We start from the raw sequence: 22428 nt of genomic DNA, 5'->3' as shown, positions 1-22428 counted from the left end.
TTGTTCAGATCAGTACAACTTAGGTATGATGCTTAATTTTTCTTTGTTGACTTTTTGGTTTTTGTTTGCTTATCTGTTTTTACCCGTGAATAGTTATGTTATTTGCTTGTTTGATTTTTTTCTATATCCATTATGATTCTTTCTCTCCAATGCTCCAGCAAACCTTTAAAGCACTTCTCAATACAATGTACACATCGAGCTATCTTTTGATTTTGATTTATTTTGTTCTGCTTTTCATGGTGAGATCTCTCTGGAGTCCTCCACCCTCCTGCTCCAACCTAAACTGGGGGATCTTGAGGCCACCTGCATCTTTGTTTTCCTACGATCTCCCTTTGCCTTCATTCTGGAACTTCCCCTTTCCTCTTTCCTGCATTGGATCCTCTTTATCCTTGATTTTAAAATCAAGGATCCTCTTTCTTGTTTAATTCTATCTGAAGGAAGCTTTTCTTCTGATAGTCCAGGAGTCAGCAATCTATGGGCCCACAGGTTTGCCATTTATTTTTGCACAACTCCAGAATTAAAATATCTTTACGTTTTTAAATGATTGGAGGAAAAAAACAAACATTTTGAGACACATGAAAATTGCATGAAATTTAAATTTTAGTTTTCATAAATGAAGTTTAATTGGAACACAGGCTCACCCATATATTTATGTATTGGCCCGATGGAGCCCTGGTGGTACAATGGTTAAACATGTGGCTGACAATCAGAAGATCAGGACTTGAACTCACCCTCCCTGGGAGAAAAAACCTGATAATCTGCTCTTGTAAAGATTAAACCTAGGAAAACCTATGGGCAGTTCTACACTCTCACACAGGGTCACTGTGAGTTGGAGCTTACTCATTGGTACATAACAACAACAAAGAGGATATTAAATAAAAAAATTATATATTATATAAACAAATATTCATATAACATATTAATATAATATATCTATATATTTATGAAGTGTTCCACTGCCTTTTTTTAATTTGTGGCTTTTGTATATAACACATTTTTTTCTTAATGTACTGTTGTATATTTGAAAATACAAAGTTCATATTTTAGTATTTTCAAAGTCTGTTAGTTACCTATTACTGTTTCAAAATTACCCAACATATAGTAGCTAAAAATAAAACAAACATTTATTATCTCACTGTTTTTGTGAGTCAGGATTCCAGGAGCAGCTTAGCTAGGTTCCCCTGTCCCAGGGTTTCTCAAGAAGCTGTAATCATTTCTCAAAGCTCAACTGGAGGAGAATCTGGCTCCAAGCTCACTCATTTCGTTGTGGGCAAAACTCAGGACCTTGCTGGCTACTGGCCAAAGACATCAGCCCTTACTACATGGATCTCTTCGTTGGGCTGTGTGCTTTCTCCAGACTGAGAGATCTGTCAGGGACAGACAGAGAGAGGCAAAGACAGAGACACAGAGATCAAGATTATAGCCTCATCTCAAAAGAGATATCATGTCACTTCTGTCATACTCTATCCATTAGAAACCAGTCACTAATCCATTAATCTAGCCATTGCCCAAGACAAGAGATTACAGAGGATGTGAATGCCAAAGGACGGTGACCATTTTAGATCATCTTAGACACGGCCTACCGGAGAAAATTTGAGCTGTACTTACTCTAACTTTGTGGATTTTCTTTGCAGATTTCATCTTTGCCAAGTTACGGTAAAATGATTGTGGTTCATAGAAATGAAGATGGGAGCTTTCCTTCTTTTTGTACACTTTTTATCATGCTTAGGTATTACTTTTTTTTCCTTAAATATTTCAACATTCTCTGACAGTGAAATATTTTTAGTAGTTTTTTTTTTTCCCCCAATCATTCATTTATTGTTTGCCTACTCAAGTTATCTCTTTCTTTTTGACGCAGTGTTCCCCTCAACCCCAGGTTACTACCTTCCTCATTGAGAGTTAAAAATTGACTTACATATATTAATATATATTAGTATATATGATTCTTCATGTTTTTATAATCAAACACTCTCATAATCATCCCCACCTCCAAGATAAGTAATTTAGCATAATTCTATGTCTCCTCAGTGACCTGGACTGGGCTTTACTAATTTTTTGTTCTATTTATGTGAAAATTATGATCATGTATTTTAAATTTTATAATAGTCATTAATTTTTTAATTACACAATATTTCAAGAATTATAGTGTGACTTTATTAGGTTTTATAACAATATCTATAATTTTCTTTTTCATAATTTACAATGTCTCACTACTATCAACAATCCATGCTACTCTTCTGTAAATCAGTTTCCCAATTTTTGAATTTGTTTTATTGATTCCTATTACAGGAGACTGGAATAAGTATGCAAGTATCTTTTTTGGGTAGGTAATCATGGACAATACGTATTTAAGCAACTTTCAGACAGGCAATCATGTGATATAATTCTCAAACCTTGTATTTCTGTGAAAATCAATAGGTAGCCTTCAAATATTTACAAAAACTTGCATGCGTGTATGTCTTTTCTTTATTCTGCTGTGTTTTTATATAGTGTCTATTGACTTTTATATTTAAACATTCTTGAATGAAGATAGATGCATGGGGGCATAATCATTGCCCACTAAAAGGGTATGGAAGCTGCCCTTGGTGTACTTATTGCTCACTGAGTTTCTGGTGGAATCACCTTATGCATCTACATTCAGAAAGCTGATGGGTACATAAACGTCCTGGCATAACCCCCAGCAGCTGTGCAAATGATTCAGTGCTAAACTACTAACTGAAAGGTGAGAAGAAAGGCCTAGAAATCTGGTTCTGAAAAAATCACTGCCTTGAAAACCCTATGGAGGACAGTTTTACTCTGAAACACATGAGGTCACAGCAAGTTGTTATCAACTCAAGACAACAACAACAAAAAAATCTAGTGTAAGTTTTCTATCCTATAATTTCCAAACTGGATGTGGAATGTTTTCAAAAATAACAAAGAAATATAAAACTACACTTCCTAATTAATTACCTCATGAGTTTCTCCTGTCATAGCCTCCATTTCCACCAAAGCATCTTTTCTTTTCTTGTGAAATCTACGGATCCTCGGGTCTCTGCATCTTGACCAGTCATCATTGTAATGCCTTAATGTCTGAGACATTGGTCATATTATGTGTGTCCTCCTATGGTTCCAGGAGAGTAGAACGGCACATGTCTCACCTTTCTCTTTGTCTATGACTGTTTTCAAATATGTGTGATACTTTAGTAAATCTATTCCATGATTTGGCAATGGATTGTTAGCCAATCTTAATTTCCAAGGTTGTGAACTTCATTCTGTTTTTGGTAACTATTTAGCATGGACAGTCTATGTTTGAGAGATAAGAAGACACCATTTTAAACTGAAATTCTAGGTTCACATCTAAATACCTCAGCCATAACTGATGAATAATATATGTAATTTACTGTTTCTGATACTATGCATTTGGCACCAATATTGATTTTCTTCTAGAATAGTAAAGTCTAGTTCAATGTGACTTTGCCTGTGTTTCATAGAGCCTCATCCAGATTGTCATTTAAAAGGTGACATTTTTTTCTTCTTAGCATAAAAATTTCACTGGTTTTTGTCCCACCAGGAATAGTAAAATGAGTGCATTTAGACAGAAAAGTGTTGTATTTGTTTTTTTTCCACCATAACACATTATCATTTTAATTTCTTAACCCCCACCCCAAATTTTAATGGTTAATTAGCACATCATGTTACTTGTGAAGAAGAAATCTTTAGAGAGGCAGATGGCTGGGTCCCAAGTCATTTGAAATGTATACCATTTCTCTTGAAGAACAAAAAGTAACAGAGACAATATGTAAGTGATACTGCCAATTTAGGATTGTGTTTCTAGGATTTTTTAAAAATAAAAATGCAAGTATAAAAAGTAATCCTATAATAAGTTTTTAAAATTTAACATTCCAACACTTAGCACAATGTTAAGCTTTAATTACTATTATGATTATTATTATAAAATTTCTGTATTCATATTGGTCAGGAAATATACTACAGCCGAAGTGAAATTTATATTTTAAAAAATCATGTAAGCATGTTTTCAACCATATACACAATCCCTGACGTTTTTACTATCATGTTTATACACATTAGAATAAAGCATTTTGTAAAGAAATTACAAGACAACTAATAAGGTAAAAAATTAGCTAATAGGTAACATAAACTTACTGGCACAATGTGCAGATAACTTTCTACAGTTAAGGAAATTGCCCTGATTTGCACTGACATTCAGTAGCTTCCCCCAGGCAAAAACCTGCAATCATCTGTTGATGCCTGTCTATAAAAAAAAAAAAAAAAAATTTTTTTTTTTTTATAGTTTATAGGCAGAGGAAAACCTTGGAAAAAGAGCTCTGTAAGAGCAATTGATTCCTTGAATGTTACAGAAAGGACATTAGAGAACACAGAATATTAGCTCCCATCTGGATACTTCTTTTCATTCCAAAGTTCTTTTTTTTTTTTTTTTTTGAAACTTGTCATTGACTTTTAATATAATTTTAGAAAACCAATTGGTCAACATATTGCTAAGGTCTATGTTGAAATGCACACCCACTGGGATATAGAACTTGTTTAGCTCTAGTAACTCAAACTCCATTTATTAATCACTTAGTATGTACTGAGCACTGTCCTTGGCCCAATAGGCCTAAACCTGTTGCCATCGAGTCGATTCTGACTCATAGAGACCCTATAGGACAGAGTAGAACCACTCCATAGGGCTTCCAAGGAGCAGCTGGTGGATTTGAACTGCCGATCTCTTGGATAACAGCCAAGTGCTTAACCACTGCATGACCAGGGCTCCCCTAGTAGGTCTACACAATATAAATTTTGATATGTTGGGTTTAAAAGAAATGGCTTTGGAATCAGAAAAAATTACAATAGAATCTTGTCTCTGCCTTTGGTTGTACTCTGTCAAGTTACCTAACTACCTTAAGAGTTAGACTCTTTATGTACAAAGTGAAGATAGATTGTCTAATCCCTTGAGTGGCTGTGATGATTGTATACTCCACTAAAGCTGCCCATTAATCACTCTAGAGAGAGCATGGAATAAATGCAAGTCATTGTCATTATAATACTATCAAAAATCTCTTAGTATCAATTACGAAGACACAGTTATACAGCTGTTACTTTCTTTTTTGTACCTGGGAGTTTCTTAAATATTTAGAAAGAAAAACACAGAGATGAACATCTCAAAACATCCTTAAAAAAAACAAAAACAGGTTGCTGTTGAGTCAATGCCGACTCATAGCAACCTTATAGGAGGACAAAGTAGAATGGCCCCATTGAGTTCCCAAGGTTGTTAATCTTTACACAAGTAGACTGCCACAGCTTTCTCCTGCGGAGTAGCTGGTGGGCTTAAATTGCCAACCTTTCAGTTAGCAGCTGAGCACTTAACTACTGCGCCCAAAGGGATCCTCAAAACATCCTTACCAAACCCCAAAACCCTTGCTGTCGAGTTGATTTTGACTCAGAGCAAAACTTCCTTAATAAAGACTAAAATAGATTATAGATCTGGACTGAATGTTGAGACAGAATACAAAAATAAATAAATAAATATCTCCACCATCTATATGTCAGTACAGTGGTAGATCGCATATTGCTATGACACTGGAGACTATGCCACCTATATTTCAAATACTAGCAGGACCATCCACAATGTAGCTTCCAGATTAAGGCAGAATAGGAAGAGAGGCCTCATGATCTATTTCTGAAAATTAGCTGAAGAAAGTCCTATGAATCACAAAAAACCATTATCTAATTACCAACGATCATGAAGATGGCACAAGACCAAGCACTATTTAGTTCTTATATGTAGGGTCGCCATGAGTCAAAGCCAATAGAGGGCAACTAACAACACAATTCCTTATTATAGAGACTATTTTTAATGTTATTGAAATATTTATGGAAAAGCATGTCAAAAAGCAAAATTAAATGCGTAAGACAGGTAAGTGCCCTAAATTAGCTCTCAGAGATTGTTTCACCTTACTGGGAGAAAGATATTTAAAAAAAAAAAAAACTAACTCTCATTCATGATGTAAACAAGAAAAGGAAGGGTGATGATAAAGAGGCCACAGTGAGATTCAAGATCTCAGCAGAGAGGTATCATCAAAACTTGGTTTGTAGCATCAATAAAGACTCTATAAGAAGTGATAACTCTTAGCTAAGCAGATATTGATGCTATGTGGTTTCTAGAGAGAGACTCAAAGAAAATGTATATCAGAAATTAACTGAAATACTAGATCAAGACAAGTACACCTCATAACAACAAAGACACTACATGATGTGTGTTCACACACAACTTGCCTTAAAGGCTATATCTGAGTCCCAAGCAACCATCAGAGTGCTGGGATGAAAATTCCACCCACTGATACGAACAACTTTAGAGGGGTTATGTCCATTAAGCCAGATCAAGCAGTACACAAGAGACACGTACACGGTGTTGGCAATAGTGAAAATAATTTTACTCACAGACAGCAGACAGCATACAACAGGAAATGTATCTTTCATCACCAGTGGTTCTCCCTGGCTCAAAAGTTGTCCCCGCAGGATGAAACATCCATGGGTGACCCCTGTCTTTGCACCATGGGCAAAGAACCCTGAGGATCTTCCCCCACCCAATTTTATACTCCAGAGGTTGCATGTTGCACTGCAACCGAAGAGAGGGGTAGTCAGACATGAGGGCGTCAGCCCAATTTTGTATCTCTTTAGCCCTGCTGTAAGGAGCCCTAGTGATAGAGTGGTTAAGTACTCGACTATTAACAGAAAATCCACACCGCAGAAGGTGTGACAGTCTGCTTTTGCAAAGATGACAGTCTTAGACACCATATGGGACAGTTCTACTCTGTCCTATAGTGTCGTTATGAATTGAAATCAGCTTCAAAGTAATGGGTTAACCCTGGTGCTTATTTGATTCAATGGCAGCAGGTGTGGGTTTTTGTTTTTTGCCTTTTTTTCTGGGCTTCAGAGGGGAGATGTTGTGTGATGATTTGTTCCCAAGTCCAGAGATGCTGGGGGGAAAAAGGAGGATCTATTTCAGCCAGCCAAAGGACTGCCTTTTCTCATGGCACTTATGCAAAGTTCTCTAAATCTCGTTTTAAAGGTATTTTTTATGGGATATAAAATCAAAAGAGGCGCCTGATCTGAAAGTAAAATAGCTTAACTAATGCTAATGCTTAATGTAAAATTTTACGCAGATTCAAACTCTGTAACTAGAAAAAACAACCCTATTATTAAGGCTTTGTGTTTAGGCTACAAATCTTTAACTAAACTTTATCAAACTCTTTGTGTCAAGGTAATGTTTAACACAAGCCGTCATGCCATTGCTTTGTGACAGCCATGAGAACCCCTCCCACAATTTCAAGCATTTGTAATAATGTCTTTTAACCAATTAATGTATTCCAGGTGTATTAATATAACCAATTATGTTAAAATTCAAGCTTTGCTTTGTCCCATATTTGACTGACCTCAATCACTGTAAGCCAAACAAAATACAGCCAGCCCCTATCTGCGGTTTCCAAATTTGCAGGTTCAACCAATGGCTGACTGAAAATTTTTAAAAAAAGTAAAGGAAAAGAAAGTTCTAAAAGGCAAAATTTGAATTTGCTGCAGCCAAGCACTATGCTGAATCAGTGATGTGTAGGCATACTATGTTTCACAGATCCTTAGTCTCTCTCCAGCCCTCATTGGTTGAGTATTGTTCCTCTTGTCATTATTTCCTAAACAATACAGTGCTGTATAATGACTGTTTACTTAACATTTACATTGTACTAGGTGTTACAAGTAATCTAGAAATGACTTAAAGTATCTGGGAGGATGTACCTAGGTGATACACAAATGCTAAGTCATTTTATATAAAAGACTTGAACATATGCAGATTTTGGTACTTGTGGGGGTCCTGGAACCAATCCCCCTCCACACTGAGGGACAAATGTATTGTGTCTGTAGTTCCTCACGTGGAAGTATAACTAATGATGATTTGTACCCCTCCTTTTGGGTTTATGAACTTTAGATTGAGGCTCTCACAACTCCCATTCAAATAATTTATTGGCTTCATTAAATCAATTTGAATTTACTTTAATAGAGTTGGAGATGTTTTTCTCCACAACAAATGTTATTTCCTCCCAAATTTAATTCCTACTCTATTCATTTCCTAGGGCTGCCATAACAAATTACCATAAACTGTGTGGCTTAAAACAACAGATGTGTATTGTCTCACAGTTCTGGAGTCATAAAGTCTGAAATCAAAGAGACAGAAGGGCCATGCTTCCACTGAAGGCCCTTGGGAAGAATTCTCCCTTGCTTCTTCTTAGCTTCTGGTGGTTGCTGACAATCCTTGTTGCTCCTTGGGTTGTAGCTGCATCACTCAAATTTCTGCCTTCGTCTTTACTTGGCATCTTCCCTCTGTGTCTGTGTCTTCATATGACCTTAGTACAAAAACAGAAGTCATTGAATTTAGGGCCCATCCTAATCTAATATGACTTCATCTTAACTAATTATATCTGCAAAGACCTGATTTTCAAATAAAGTCACATTCTGAAGTCCAAGTGGACATGAATTTTGGGGAGACACCAGTCAACCCAGTACACCTATATATGTATACATTTTATTCAGATTTATATTATATCTATATAACATTAATTTGTTGGAAAATGCACAAAGTAATTACTTTAATACGCACAAAAAATTTACTTTTATAATATCCCCTGTGAATAATAAAAGTGATGAGTCTAATTTATTGTAACATTCAAAACTTCCTGTCAAAGATTTCCATTAAGATAGGCATGCTTCACAGCCACTTAACCAGCCTAGAGGAGACATGACTTACAAAACCATCTTTATTAGATGCATAAGTAAAATTTGATGTCTTTAGAAAATAATGTAAAGTAACTAGCGATTTAGGAGATATTATCATACTGGAGCTGTTATTCCCTGTCCTAAGATGTGATCCAGCTGAAGCTGGACTCACAAGAACACACCAACTGGGCCCTGAGGTATAAAGACAATAGCTAGGACAATCTTGGAAAATGTCTTCTAGAGAAACTTTCACATAAACAAATCATAAAACAGAACAACAAAGAATTTCCACTCTTTTTCTATTAGCATTTGGTGAGTAAAAATTTGTCGAGCCAATGAAGATTCTCCTGACTGTCTTTACAGAAACCTGTACCTATGATTGTTAAGAAAGATAATTCAAAATGTAGGGTCACATTTTCTTGCCAATCTGTGGAAAGGTGAAGCTTTCGATGGTTTTGCCCATTTGTAATGTTAATATATACTGATGATTCTGTAACACTCCTTGGACTAGGGTAGACATGGCTGTGGAAGCATGCTTGTCCATTTTCCCACTTTTGTCTATTCTGTAATTCTCCTTGGACTCCAGCAGACATGGCTCTGGCAGCATGCTTGTCCAATTTCCCACTTTTACCTTTTTGAAATACATGTCAATAAAACTTTCCTTTTGTTTTACTAAACTTTGTGATGTGTTTACCCTACAACACTAGTGTTGGTGAAATTTTAGGAAATGAAAAATTGACATTCTTTTCTTTCATTCACAGTTTAGAACTAAATGAAAAATAAAGCACAGGAGACCAACAAACAGAGATCAGGTCAACAGTTTTATTGGTAATAAACAGATCTGAAAATGTGGCTTTAGTTGTCTGGCTCACATGGGCTGATAGTTCTCTCTGCCCTACCTTACAGAAACACTCTTGCCCATTATTCTTCCCCAGTCACTAACTAACTTTTAATAATTTAACTCAATCAAATTAAGACATTTAGACCAATGCAAAGCAAGTTTAGAAACCTTTGTTGTCCCATGAAGGGCATATTCTAAAAGCCCATCTCAGGTATTGTCAAGACAGATAATAGAAGAGAAGACTCTCCCCAACACTGTTGCCACTGATCACAGGGGAGAATGGGCAAGGCATACCGGTACCTACCCAGAGAACATTATCAACCTTGAATCAAAGTACCTCTCTCCTCCCCAGGTGAGAGGCCTTCGTAATGCCTTCTTAGTGAGATTTCACAATTGCCACGACTCAATGGCCATAGAGTATTTCCTGTTCCCCTTTCTTAATGGATGTGTTTATTACAATTATCTTGTTCTTGTTTCACCACTGAACACTTGATGTGTAGAGGCAGGTAACTTGATGTAGCCACATCTGACTTTCTGTAGAGATCACTATGTATGACCAGGGACTCTGGACTTTTGAGTTGGATGCAGTGACTGAATGAGACCTAGGATTTATCCCATAGGGAGGGGAAGAGTGTTCTCTTTCACGGTAATAATGTAGAAAGGGGATTTTTATGACCAGGGTTGAGACTAATTGTGGCAAATGGATCAGGGGTGGAAGTGACAAGTGCCACTTCTCGACTGAGGCAATGAAAAGACCCTATGCAATGTTCCATACTCTCTCTTTTCCTCCTGGGTCACCCGTGGGACACTCATGTTGAAATTATAGAACCATAAGAAAGAAACAGACAAGATACTTGAATTACTACTTACAAAGTGCTGCCCTAGAGAGTTTCCCAACTTGCTTTAGAATTTTCTTGAATGAGAAATAAACTTCTATTATCTTGAAACCCTGAAATTTAGGGATTTAATTTTTGTTACTGTAGCTGCGCCTGTTAGTTTTATAGATTATATATATATATATATATGTTTATGTGTATATATATTTACACACACACACACATATATATATACACTATTTTATGCAAATCTTGATACTTGGGAACAAGATGTCAGGAGGAAGAAAGTTCTCTTACAAACAAACCTGAAAGGAATAAGTATTGTACATTAATTGGGATATTAGCTTTACTAATATTTATCTTACTTAGATAATATCTTAAAATATTTGAGCAAAGTACTTTTTTTAAAATTTTTTGTCTGAATATTCCATTACTTTAGGCATAAAATAAGTAAGTATGTTTCTATAATATGTGGTCATATAATTTAGCATTCAAACCATCACATTTTTGAGTGTGGAACCAAAAAACCAAACCAAACCCAGTGCCATCGAGTCAATTCTGACTCATAGCAACCCTATAGGGCAGAGTAGAACTGCCCCATAGAGTTTCCAAGGAGCGCCTGGCAGATTTGAACTGCTGACCCTTTGGTTAGCAGCTGTAGCACTTAACCACTACGCCACCAGGGTTTCTAAGTGTGGAACAGGACTCTGTTAATAATTATGCCAGAACAAGAGATTTAAACTAGGCTTCTCTGGGTGAACTAGAACACAGGGTCACCCTACCCTAGAAGCTTTTAATTTCAAAGGCTTGGAAGTCCCCTTCATCTCCCTCTCTTTTCTTTCTCCTTAAAGCATAAACAAACAGCTACAACAACAAAAATAAAACAATTGAATAAAAACAAAAAACTGAATTCCCTTCCTTACCTGAAAATTAATTTGATAAAAATATAGATTTTCTTTCCTTTATTGGAAATAGTGTTCAAAGTGCAAATACTCCTGGGTAATGTACCAGTTAGTTCACAGCCACTCCGAGTGAGTTAGCATAGAAGACCATCCCTGGTAACACAGAATACAGGGGGTAAGAGAGGATATGAGGGTTCCATAAAGGAAAACCAAAAGTAATAAGTATGACTGGATTCACCAAACATGAATTCCACTTACTTTAGCTTTCTTTGCAAAGAAACAGCCATCTCTGAATACGTAGTTGCTAAAGCTGAGTTATCATTAACCTTGAGAGAAATTTCATGGTGCAGGCTTTATTATTCTCATTTTATTCCTAATTTCAAACTGAGATCTACTGCCAAGTAACTTTTCTTTCTCCTTCAATAATTACCTGAAATCCAAACTTCTAGGTGAAGTTTTCAGTGATTAAGTCATTTAAAGAAATTAAACAGTCTTGAGCAATAATCAGAGCACTTACCCATTTTAGATGAGTAATCCGAATAACAAACATAAAAAAAAAAAACCCTCCTCAATAGCACTTTTAGCCTGAATTTTCTTCCATAATTGCATTAATCCCTCAGCACAATTACTGAATGTCCACACACTTCTTTTACAATTTTACTACCTAAATCGCTCTCTGTTGCCCATCAGCTTTGCAAATTAATAGCATGTTAAATGCACCACGGTAGCTTACTTGAAAGGAAAAAAAAAGCTAAAGTGAATTTTTGCAAATGGCTAATAAACGTGCCTTAAATGACATTTAGGAAGTTTGAGGTTTGTTTTTACTGTAGAGTGAACTTGTATGTCTTTCTAGATTGCATTCATCCTATGACACTGAGGTTCATTAGTGCCAACAATAGCAGAATTAGTAATGGTAATAATAACTACCCATTCATTTAGCCCCAGATGTGGCACCATGGCTGTGCTAAACATTTTTTGTACATTGTCTAGTTTTTAACTCTTTAAACAAGACTGGAAGCTTTTTTTTTTTTTAGAGGAATAGAAGCGATTATTTATTTCTTTATTTATTGTGCTTTAAGTGAAAGTTTACAAACCAAGTCAGTCTCTCATACAAAAAGTTATATACACCTTGTTATGTACCCTAGCTACTCTCCCCCTAAATGAGACAGCACAGTCCTACTCTCTTCCCTGTATGCCCCATGCCCGTTCAACCAGCTCCTGTCTACCTTCTCATCTCGCCTCCAGACAGGAGCTGCCCATGTAGCCTCATGTTGAACCAAGAAGCTCACTCCTCACCAGTATCATTATCTATCTTATAGTCTAGTCCAATCCCTGTCTGGAGAGTTGGGGCTGGAAGCTATTTTTAATCTCTATTTTAAATTGCAGACTTTATGGACAAATCAGATACCTCTTGGATGAATGTATTTTACCTATTGTCTTTCAAAATTCCTAACTTATTCAAACAACAAACTCTGTGGAAACAGAGAACATCTGCCATTCTTGCCTCATTCAAGGAAAACAAGGGTATACTATTTTGGGAAACTTTCTTCCTCCCAAACTTTAAAATTTAGGGAAATTACTTTTCATGAAAAACATAAAATATAAAGGAAGAAAGAAAATTCAGTAAAAAGAAGTTGTTTTTTGTTTTAGCTTAGTAACAAATATTAGTGACTAGTTATTTCTATATATCAATTCTCATGTTCCCTCATGTACAAAAACATGGGATTATCACTCAATATTCCTATATGAAAGAACATGTTAACTAGCAAATATCGCATAACTTATAATGAAGAGGATAACTCTGTGGAAGAAACTAAAATTGGCTACCAACAGTTATTTTGCACTCTAATTTCTTGCTAATAGAATACCAATTTTGTTCTGCAAAACTATGACCAGTTGCAGAGGGAATTTTGGCTGAGTATAAGCCAGTCTTGGCAAGCGGGTTGTCTTTGCCAAATTTTTGCTTTTCCAAACCTCCCCTGCTGCTATGAGTGGCTATGAGGTCCCTCTTTGGAATTAGATATTGTAATGAGGGAAATAATCTTTATACAGTTGTAATCTCCACATATGCTACCATGCACACTATCTCAGAGGCCATGGAACAGAAAGAATCAAACACCAATTAAAGTGCTCCATTCACAGGGATTATTAAAATCAAATTAAAACACAGTAAGAAGCAAGAGGGCAGAGGTAGGAAAAGTTAACACATTTAGAATAGGATGCAGCAAGACAGAAGGACGGAATTTACTCAATCTTGGGAACACAGTGTCTATATGTTCTGTTTCTTTGCAATGTCAGTTTTCCCCATTAATGGTGTAGTTACGAGGACCAGAATTGAGATTCCAGCAGTGTGGTCCACAGATAGAAAGTGCTCTGAGCCAAAGATACTTGCTCCATTGGAGAGGAACAAGGACAAGTACACCTCGCCAAAGTGACATCTTAAATATTCTGATGAATAGTCAAGTGATTTGTTTGTGTTTCTTGCCACAGCGGGCATTACCAGTGGGTGAGCTAACATTGAGCGGCAGTGGTGGTTCACTGGTAGAGTTTTCACCTTTCATACAAAAGACTCAGGCTTCATTACCAGCCAACGCATCTCATTAGCAGCCACCACTCGTTCATCAGTGAAGGGCTGTGGGTTGTTATGATGCTGAATAAGTTTTGGCAGAGCCCCCAAGTTAGGACAGACTAGGAAGAAAGGCCTGGCTATCTACTACTGAAAATCAACTCCGTGCTCTTGATAACATTTTTGAAGCTTTGAATGAAATCTAGAAGTGCTAACTCTAGACATTTTGTAAAGTAAGTAATACATACCCTCCTGATCTCAGTCTTCACTGGAATTTCTTTTATTTTCACTCAAAAACTCCTAACTGATTCAAAGGCCTATCACCACTCTCATACACAAGTTCTCCGTCAAAGGAACCAATAATATAACAAAGTATTTGAAGCTTTTTTCTTAAAAAAACAAATGAATAAGCCAAAACCAAAGAAAAGGACTGAGAAAAAAATGCAAAAGTACTCTTCAAGACATGTCTTATAAATACTTTAGCATACATACAGTTTTCGTGAGTAGCCAGTTCATTCTCCCCTACTACACGTTTTAAGGACTGCTAGAGGAAAAGAAAAAGGCTGTTTTGTTCTTTATGTGTGTGTGTATATATACATATATACATACATATGTATGTGCGTGTGTTTACTAAGTTAACACTATCCCTATCATGTTTTATTATCATATGCATACAAGTACATGCACACACATACACATACACATATTTATCCACACGCACACACATACACATATTTATCCACATGCAAACATGCACATATTTATCCGTACGCACACACATACACATATTTATCCGCACGCACACACATGCACATATTTATCCGCACGCACACACATGCACATATTTATCCAATGAAGAGAAGACATTACCTCTCTATTCTGTACTTTGGAGATTATAGAAATAGAGATATACTCCAGTTAACACTTTTTCCCACCAATTTATTATTTATTTTGTTTTTTATATACATGTTGTTGTTAGCTACCATTGTGTCGATTCTGACTAATGGTGACCTTATGCACGCAGGGTAGAACTGTTTCATAGGGTTTTCAAGGCTATTACCTTTAGGAAGCAGATTGCCAGGCCTGTCATCCGAGGTGACTCTGGGTGGGTTTGAACCACCATTCTTTTGGCTAGTAGTTGAGCACTTAACCATTTGTACCAACCAGGGACTCCTTCATCTATATATATATTTTTATTTTGTTATCACATGCACACAAGAAAAATAAAATAATTATATTCCAGTTACTTATTTTATTTTCTGTGTCTCTGTGATAATAAAATAAGTAATTAGGATAACATTAGCTTACCTGAAGGAAATATATCTACTGTGTCTTCTTTTCCTCTATCCTGGAACCCAGCACAGTACTTGATATGGTAAGTACACAATTAAGGCCTATGTGATTGCTTTTGTTACATCTTTAAGAAAATGTTAAAGTCACTTTCAGCATAATGATTAAGAAAAGGTAACAAAGAATTTGGATTAAAAAGAAACCTATATAGATAAATTCATTGTAAAAAAAAACCTGCAAAGAAAATCAATGTCATTTATCTCTAAAAGGTATTAAATATTTAGCTTCTTATTACCAATAATACTGTGTGTTACCTAAGAAATAATATTGCAATAGTGTCAGCTGATTCCACAAATAAGTAGCTATAACAGAAAAATGTCATCACTGGTATAATTCCAAAGGATCCAGTAACTATTCAGATGTCCTCTCTGTCTCTCTTCGATTTTGAAAATTGAGCCAAAAACCTTTAAAGAAAATAGTAGAGTAGTACTCATTAGGTTTATTGGCAGAATACAGACAGTTCTAATCTAAAGCAGTTTAGTGATATCATACACATATGGATGGGAATTTACACACAGGTGGGAATTTAAAACTTCCTGTTAAAAGTTAATGCACTGATTAATTGAAGAGGAAATTAATAGAAAGTAAAGTATATGAGAAAAATGTGCTTCCAAGGAATGCAGGAGGCATTAGTCAAGAGCTGAGTCTATACAGTGTCACTGTACCAAAAAGAGCTGGTTGACATTCACCCATTTCAGGCAGCAGCATATAGTCAGGAACTGATGGTACTTTAGGAAGTAGTCCAAGCTGCACTGAAAGCATTGGTGAAAAACAAGGCTTCAGGAATTGCTGGAATATCATCTGAGATGTTTCAGCAAAAGGAGGCAGTGCTAGAAGTGCTCAGTCGCCTATGCCAAGAAATTTGGAAGACCTGGCCCACTGATCGGAAGAGATCCATATTTATGCCTATTCCAAAGAAAGGTTATTAAACAAATGTAGAAGTTATCCAACAATAATATCAGACACAAGTAAAATTTTGCTGAAGATCATTCAAAAGTGGTTGCGGCAGTACATAGATGGGAAACTGCCAGAAATTCAAGCCAGATTCAGAAGAGGATGTGGAATGAGGGATATCGTTACTGATGTCAGATGGATCCTGGCTGAAAGCAGAGAATACCAGAAAGATGTTTACCTGTATTTTATTGACTATGCAAAGGCATTCGACTGTGTGGATCATAACAAATATGGATAACATTGCAAAGAATGGGAATTCCAGAACACTTAATTGTGTTCATGAGGAACCGTACATTGATCAAGATACAGCCATTCGAACAGAACAAGGGGATACTTCATGGTTTAAAGTCAGGAAAGCCATGTGTCAAGGTTGTATCCTTTCAACATATTAATTTGTATGTTGGCACTAGAATTGGAGGGAGACTCATTAACAACCTGCATTATGCAGATGACACAACCTTGCTTGCTGAAAGTGAAGAGGACTTGAAGCACTTACTGATGAAGATTAAACACCACAGTCTTCAGTATGGATTACACCTCGACATAAATAAAATAAAAGTCCTCACAACTGGGCCAATAGGCAACATCACGATAAACAGAGAAAAGGCTGAGGTTGCTGGGGATTTCATTTTACTTGGATCCACAATCAACACCCACGGAAGCAGCAATCAAGAAATCGGAGGACACATTCCACCTGGCAAATCTGTTACAAAAGAATTCCTTAAAGTGTTAAAAAGCTAAGATGTCACCTCGAAGACTAAGGTGCACTTTACCCAAGCCGTCATGCTTTCAATCGCCTCATATGCATGTGAAAGCTGGGCAATGAACAAGGAAGAGCAAAGAAGAACTGATGCCTTTGAATTATGGCGTTGATGAAGAATACTGAAAATACCATGGACTGCCAAAAGAACAGACAAATCTGCCTTTGAAGAGGTACAGCCAGAAAGTTCCTTAAAAGTGAGGATGGCAAGACTTCATCTCACATACCTTGGACATGTTATCAGGAGGGTTCAGTCCCTGAAGAAAGACATGCAGGTAGAGGGTCAGGGTAAAAGAGGATGATCCTTGATGAGATGGATTGGCACAGTGGCTGCAACAGTGGGCTCTAGCATAGCAATGATTGTGAGAATGGTGCAGGATCAGGCACTGTTTTGTTCTGCTGTATATAGGGGCACTATGAGTTGGAACCAACTTGACAGCACCTAACATCAACAACAACAAGATGATAATTTTTCTGCAAGCAAATTATTAAGGAAGTGCTCTCAGGAAAGAACATGAAAGGAGAAAGGGAAGGAAAATGGGGAAGAAGAAGATGAAGCCAAGAAAGGAGGCAATTTTAGAAACCATCCTGTAGACCTTCAGCCCAATCTTGGAGGGGAATCCTAGAGTGGAATTGTGCCTACGAGCTGTCCTGACCAAAGACAAGAGGCCTAAACTTTCCTGCAAACACATGCATTTCTCAATATTTAAAGGTTTCCCAGGGGTAACAAATTACCAATATATTTGTTCCAGAACAGTCTTCATTAGACCAAGACAGTGCTCTGAAAATGAACCCCAGGTGCTGGCTGTTTGAAGTTAAAGCACCCTGAAGCCAAGGGCTGAAAAACAACAACAAACGAAAAGGGAGGAGGATTTCTTGGTGGGGCATGACATTATTAACCAAAATCATTGGTTGAGATTGAGGATGGGAGGGAAGATATTTGAAATTTGGGAAGCTTTTTTTTCTTTTTTCCTGAGAAAATGGCACCCATTTTAATATATTGTGGTAAAAAGAGGACTAAATTAAAAAAAAAAAAAAAATTTTTCCTGGTTACACATTTCCATTGAAATTTCAATACACAGTACGCACTTGCATTTACTTCCTATTTTAATCAATGGGATGGTCATTTAAATTTACCATAGAATTGTTTGTACATATAGACTTTTCCAAATTCTAATCTGGGGTTTTCCTTTAATAACTAGAATACTACCCAATGCCATTCACTTCTCCAAGTACTATAATTAAAGGAAGCCATCGTCTTTCCTACTTTTTCTATAAATTTTGATTCCTCAAGTGTTAATGCTTATGTTGGTTGAGATGTTTCTCATTCATGGTGTTGGCTACTACTGTACTTACTTTCTTAGGTGAGATTTCTCTTAGACTGCCTATAGTATCCTTTGCTCAGCCTGCTTGTGTGTAGTGCTCTGCCAGGAGGTACTACAGCTTTTGTTTCCCAGGAAAGTGGCAGAGAGGTGGGGTACGCAGTAGGCATAGATCTTTAGAAGCAAATCTTCTGGGTGTGGGTACCCCATTTCTTCCTAGGTATAGCCAGTTGTCTAAGGCACTTCTGTATCTCTCCTACCGAAAATCCAAAACCATGAGTTTCTGCCTGGAGGAAGTTGACTCCGTGGTTATTGTCTGACACAGATTAGCAGTAGAGGGTGCGGCGGGGGGGACTCCTGGCTGTCTCTGTGAAGTAACCAAACTAAAGACCTTTTTGGCTGCAACTGCTTCTTTTCCTACCTTTTCTGCTGTTTCTCTCCATGAGCCCCCAAATGCAGCAGTATACTTAGGCACACACTTTAAGCTATAGATTCATTTTTCAAACTAATTTTGCCTGTTTCTCTATGTTTGAAGAATTCTGCATAGGTTATGAGACACTAAGATTCTCCTTCCTTCCTAACTGGTGCAATTATACATTTTTTATATTATTTTTAGAAATTTTGTCTGAGTAGCCAGACTTTAACCAGTTGCCTTCAAGGCAATTCCAACTCATGGCAACCAATGTATGTCAGAGTAGAAATGTGCTCCACTGGGTTTTCAAAGGCTGACTTTTTGGAAGTAGATTGTCAGGACTTTCTTCCAAGGTGCCTCTAGGTGGACTCAAACTTCCAGCATTTCAGTTAGCAGGTGAGTGCATTAACAGTTTGCTTAGTCAATCTAAGGAAATAATTTATTCACTTAATAAGCCAGATGGGGGTGTATTTCTAGTGTTTGTTATCACTCTAAGAACAACAACAAAAAAATAAGTCAGAGAAGCACATATATTTGGGGAGTACTCATATAAAATACATTATTGTTAAATCATTAAAAAAAACTATATTTTTCATATGTTGGCCACTAATTCCCACTGTTCTTAGAACTCAGACTGTTTAAAACTAGACCTGATATCTCAGAGAAGGTAATAAATGCAGGCTGAAGAAATCAACCAAAACAGTGCATTATGAGAGGACCAGAACTAAGAGGAAAAACTCTAAGTGAGAAAAGGAGAATGAAAAGATCACTTGAGCTTTGTGACATGGCACGAACATAAATTGTCATCTTAGGTCTTCTGAATAAAAATGACATAAAGCTATGACTTTGCTTCTTGACAGGGAAAACTAAAGAAATCAGAAGAGAACGTCTATATCACCACGTCTACTCACTTGCCTCACCATTCACACTACGAGTTCTCTGTTACAACGGGAAGATTGTCATGTATTCCACTCATGCACTAAATCCCATTCTTCTTGCCTTCTGAAGAATATTGATTCAGCAGATCTCTGCTTCTCTCCTATATCATCTGCTCTTTCCTCTCTGATGCATCCTTTCCATCAATATCTGTAGTGGATTGACAGGTAGCCCCCAAAACAGTATGCCCATATCCTAATACCAAGGCTCCTTGAAGGTAGGTTTATTTGAGGAAAAAAATGGGTGGGGGTCTTTGTAGATGTAATTAAGATCAGGATCTTGAGATGAGATCATCCTGGATAACCTGGCTGAAATCTAAATCTAATGGCAAGTGTGCTAATAAGAGACAGAAAAGAAAACACAGACAAATGAAGAGGAAGAAGCCATGTGACCATGAAGGTAGAGATTAGAGTAATACAGCCAAGAAGTCAAGAAATGCCTGGAGCCAAAAGATGCTTGAGAGGCAAGGAAGGATCCTCTCCAGAACTGTGATTTTGGATTTTCAGCCTTCGGAGATAATACATTTCTCAAGAGAATAAATTTCTATTATTTTATGGCACCCGGTTTGTGGTAATTTGCTGAGGCAGCCATAGAACGCTAACACAGTATCCAAACATGATATTATCTTTTCCATCTTAAAAAAAAATACAAAAACAACAAACTTCATCTTAACCCATTTTCTCCTCCAGCTACCATCTCATTTTTCTTTCCTTTTACAATGAATATCCTTGAAAGATTATCTCTATTTGCTGGTTCCAATTTCTTTTCCCTTCTTCTCTCATGAACCCATTCCTATTAGTTTCTTTTTTTCACATCACTACCAAGAAACTGCTATTACTGAAGTTACCAATGACCTCAACTAATAGGTTCTAAATCCAATTTTCATTTCTCAGTCCTTATCTTACTTGACCTATTAACGGCTTTTGACACCAGGGATCACTCTCTTCTCTCTTAAATAATTTCTTCACTTAGCTTCTACAGCACCTCACTCACCTGATTTTCCATCACCCTTACTCCTGCTGTTCCCATTTCCATCTCCCTAGGGTCCATATATTTTGGATTTCCCTAGACATTAGTCCTTGAATATTATCTTAAAATATATATATACATATACATACACATGTATGTGTGTATATATATATATATATATATATATATATATATGATGGTATTTTCACTCCTTAGATGATTTCATTCAGTCTTGTGGTTTTAAATCCATCTCTATGCTATGAACTGCTAATATATATTTCTACTCCAGTCTTCTCTGTACTCCAAATCCATATTTCCAACTATCTACTTATTATCTCTACATAAATATGTACTATTTATCCAAATTTAATATACCCAAAGTTGAGCTCATGAGATCCTTTTTCCTCCTTCTGCTACAGTATTCCACATCTCAGACAGTGGCAACCTTACTTTTCCAGTCACTTAGGGAAGTCAAAATATTCGAGTCACCTTTCTCTCTGTCTTTAAACTCCTCAACAAGATCTACTACTTCTCCCCCACAACTGCCAACCCCCTTGTCCGAGCTAATAGTCTCTCTTATCTGGATCATTGAAATACCTTTGTAAGTTAAAGTTATCCCTCTATCTTTTTCAGTCACCTGTCACCATGGCAGGCAGAATTATTCTGTTAAAATATAATCCAGCTCATGTTATAGCTCTGCTCAAAGATATCAAAATCTTCCCCCATTACTTTAAGGAAAAACTAGGTTTCTCACAATGACCTTGACGTACATGATCTAGCTCCTCATTTTTCTGGGATCTCATCTCTGACTACTGCCCGCCCCAGTATGCTCCTTTTATTCTTATGATCATCTGGCTGTTTCAAACAAGCAGGCACACACCCAACATTAGACTTTTTTTTTTTTTTTTTTATCTTCTCTTTTCTTCTCCAGACTAGTTCTTCAACAAAAGACACTTTCTCACTCAGGACTTCTCTAGCATTCTGATCTAAAATTTCCCTACCTACCTTATTTTTTCTATTTAGTACATTCAAGTATGTCAGATTCTATAAATTTTGCTTATTTATCTTGTTTATTGTTGGTGTCTTTCATAGATTTTGAAGGCCATAAGGTCAATGGAAGAAGCCCTGGTAGTGCAGTGGTTCAAGAGCTCAGCTGCCAGGCCAATGGTAGGTGGTTGGAACCCATCAGCCACTCCATGGACATAGATGCGGCGGTCTCCTTCTATAAAGATTTACTGCCTTGAAAACCCTAAGGGACAGTTTTATTCTATTCTGTAGGGTTCTTTACGAGTTGGAATCAAGTTTTTTTTTTTTTTTTTTTTTTTGAGGTCAGTAATAGCTTTCAGTTTTGTTTTGTTTTGTTTTCAATGTCGTGTCCCCAATACCTAGCACATGATAGAGGCATAATTATTTGTTGAATACATGCATAAAATGCTAGAAAACATTAACCTTGAATGATGGAACGTCATGAGCTAAAACACCAAAACAATGATGTCAGTTCACATCCTACAGTTACCTTTTAACAAAAAAAGATAAATTTTCAGGTCACATGGATGGTTTACAGCCCAATTTTGACTAATTTGCCTAATATTTTGTGTTAAAAATTTTACTACCATAAACTGTTTTCCTTGATAATAATCTGCTTCTTTTTATCAAATGATTTTATATGTTTTTCAAAGTTATTAGAAATAAGTACATGTTTGAACATACCAGGTTGCTATAGTATACAACTGAAAAAAATTCTAAAGACCTTTTATTTATTTTTCTTTCTTCTGAGTGTTATCATTTTGGGGGATTACTATAATCATTGTGAT

Source organism: Loxodonta africana, chromosome 17, assembly GCF_030014295.1.
Source record: "Loxodonta africana isolate mLoxAfr1 chromosome 17, mLoxAfr1.hap2, whole genome shotgun sequence".
Taxonomy (NCBI): domain Eukaryota; kingdom Metazoa; phylum Chordata; class Mammalia; order Proboscidea; family Elephantidae; genus Loxodonta; species Loxodonta africana.
The sequence above is the reverse complement of the archived record's forward strand: the minus strand, read 5'-3'. Positions refer to the sequence as shown.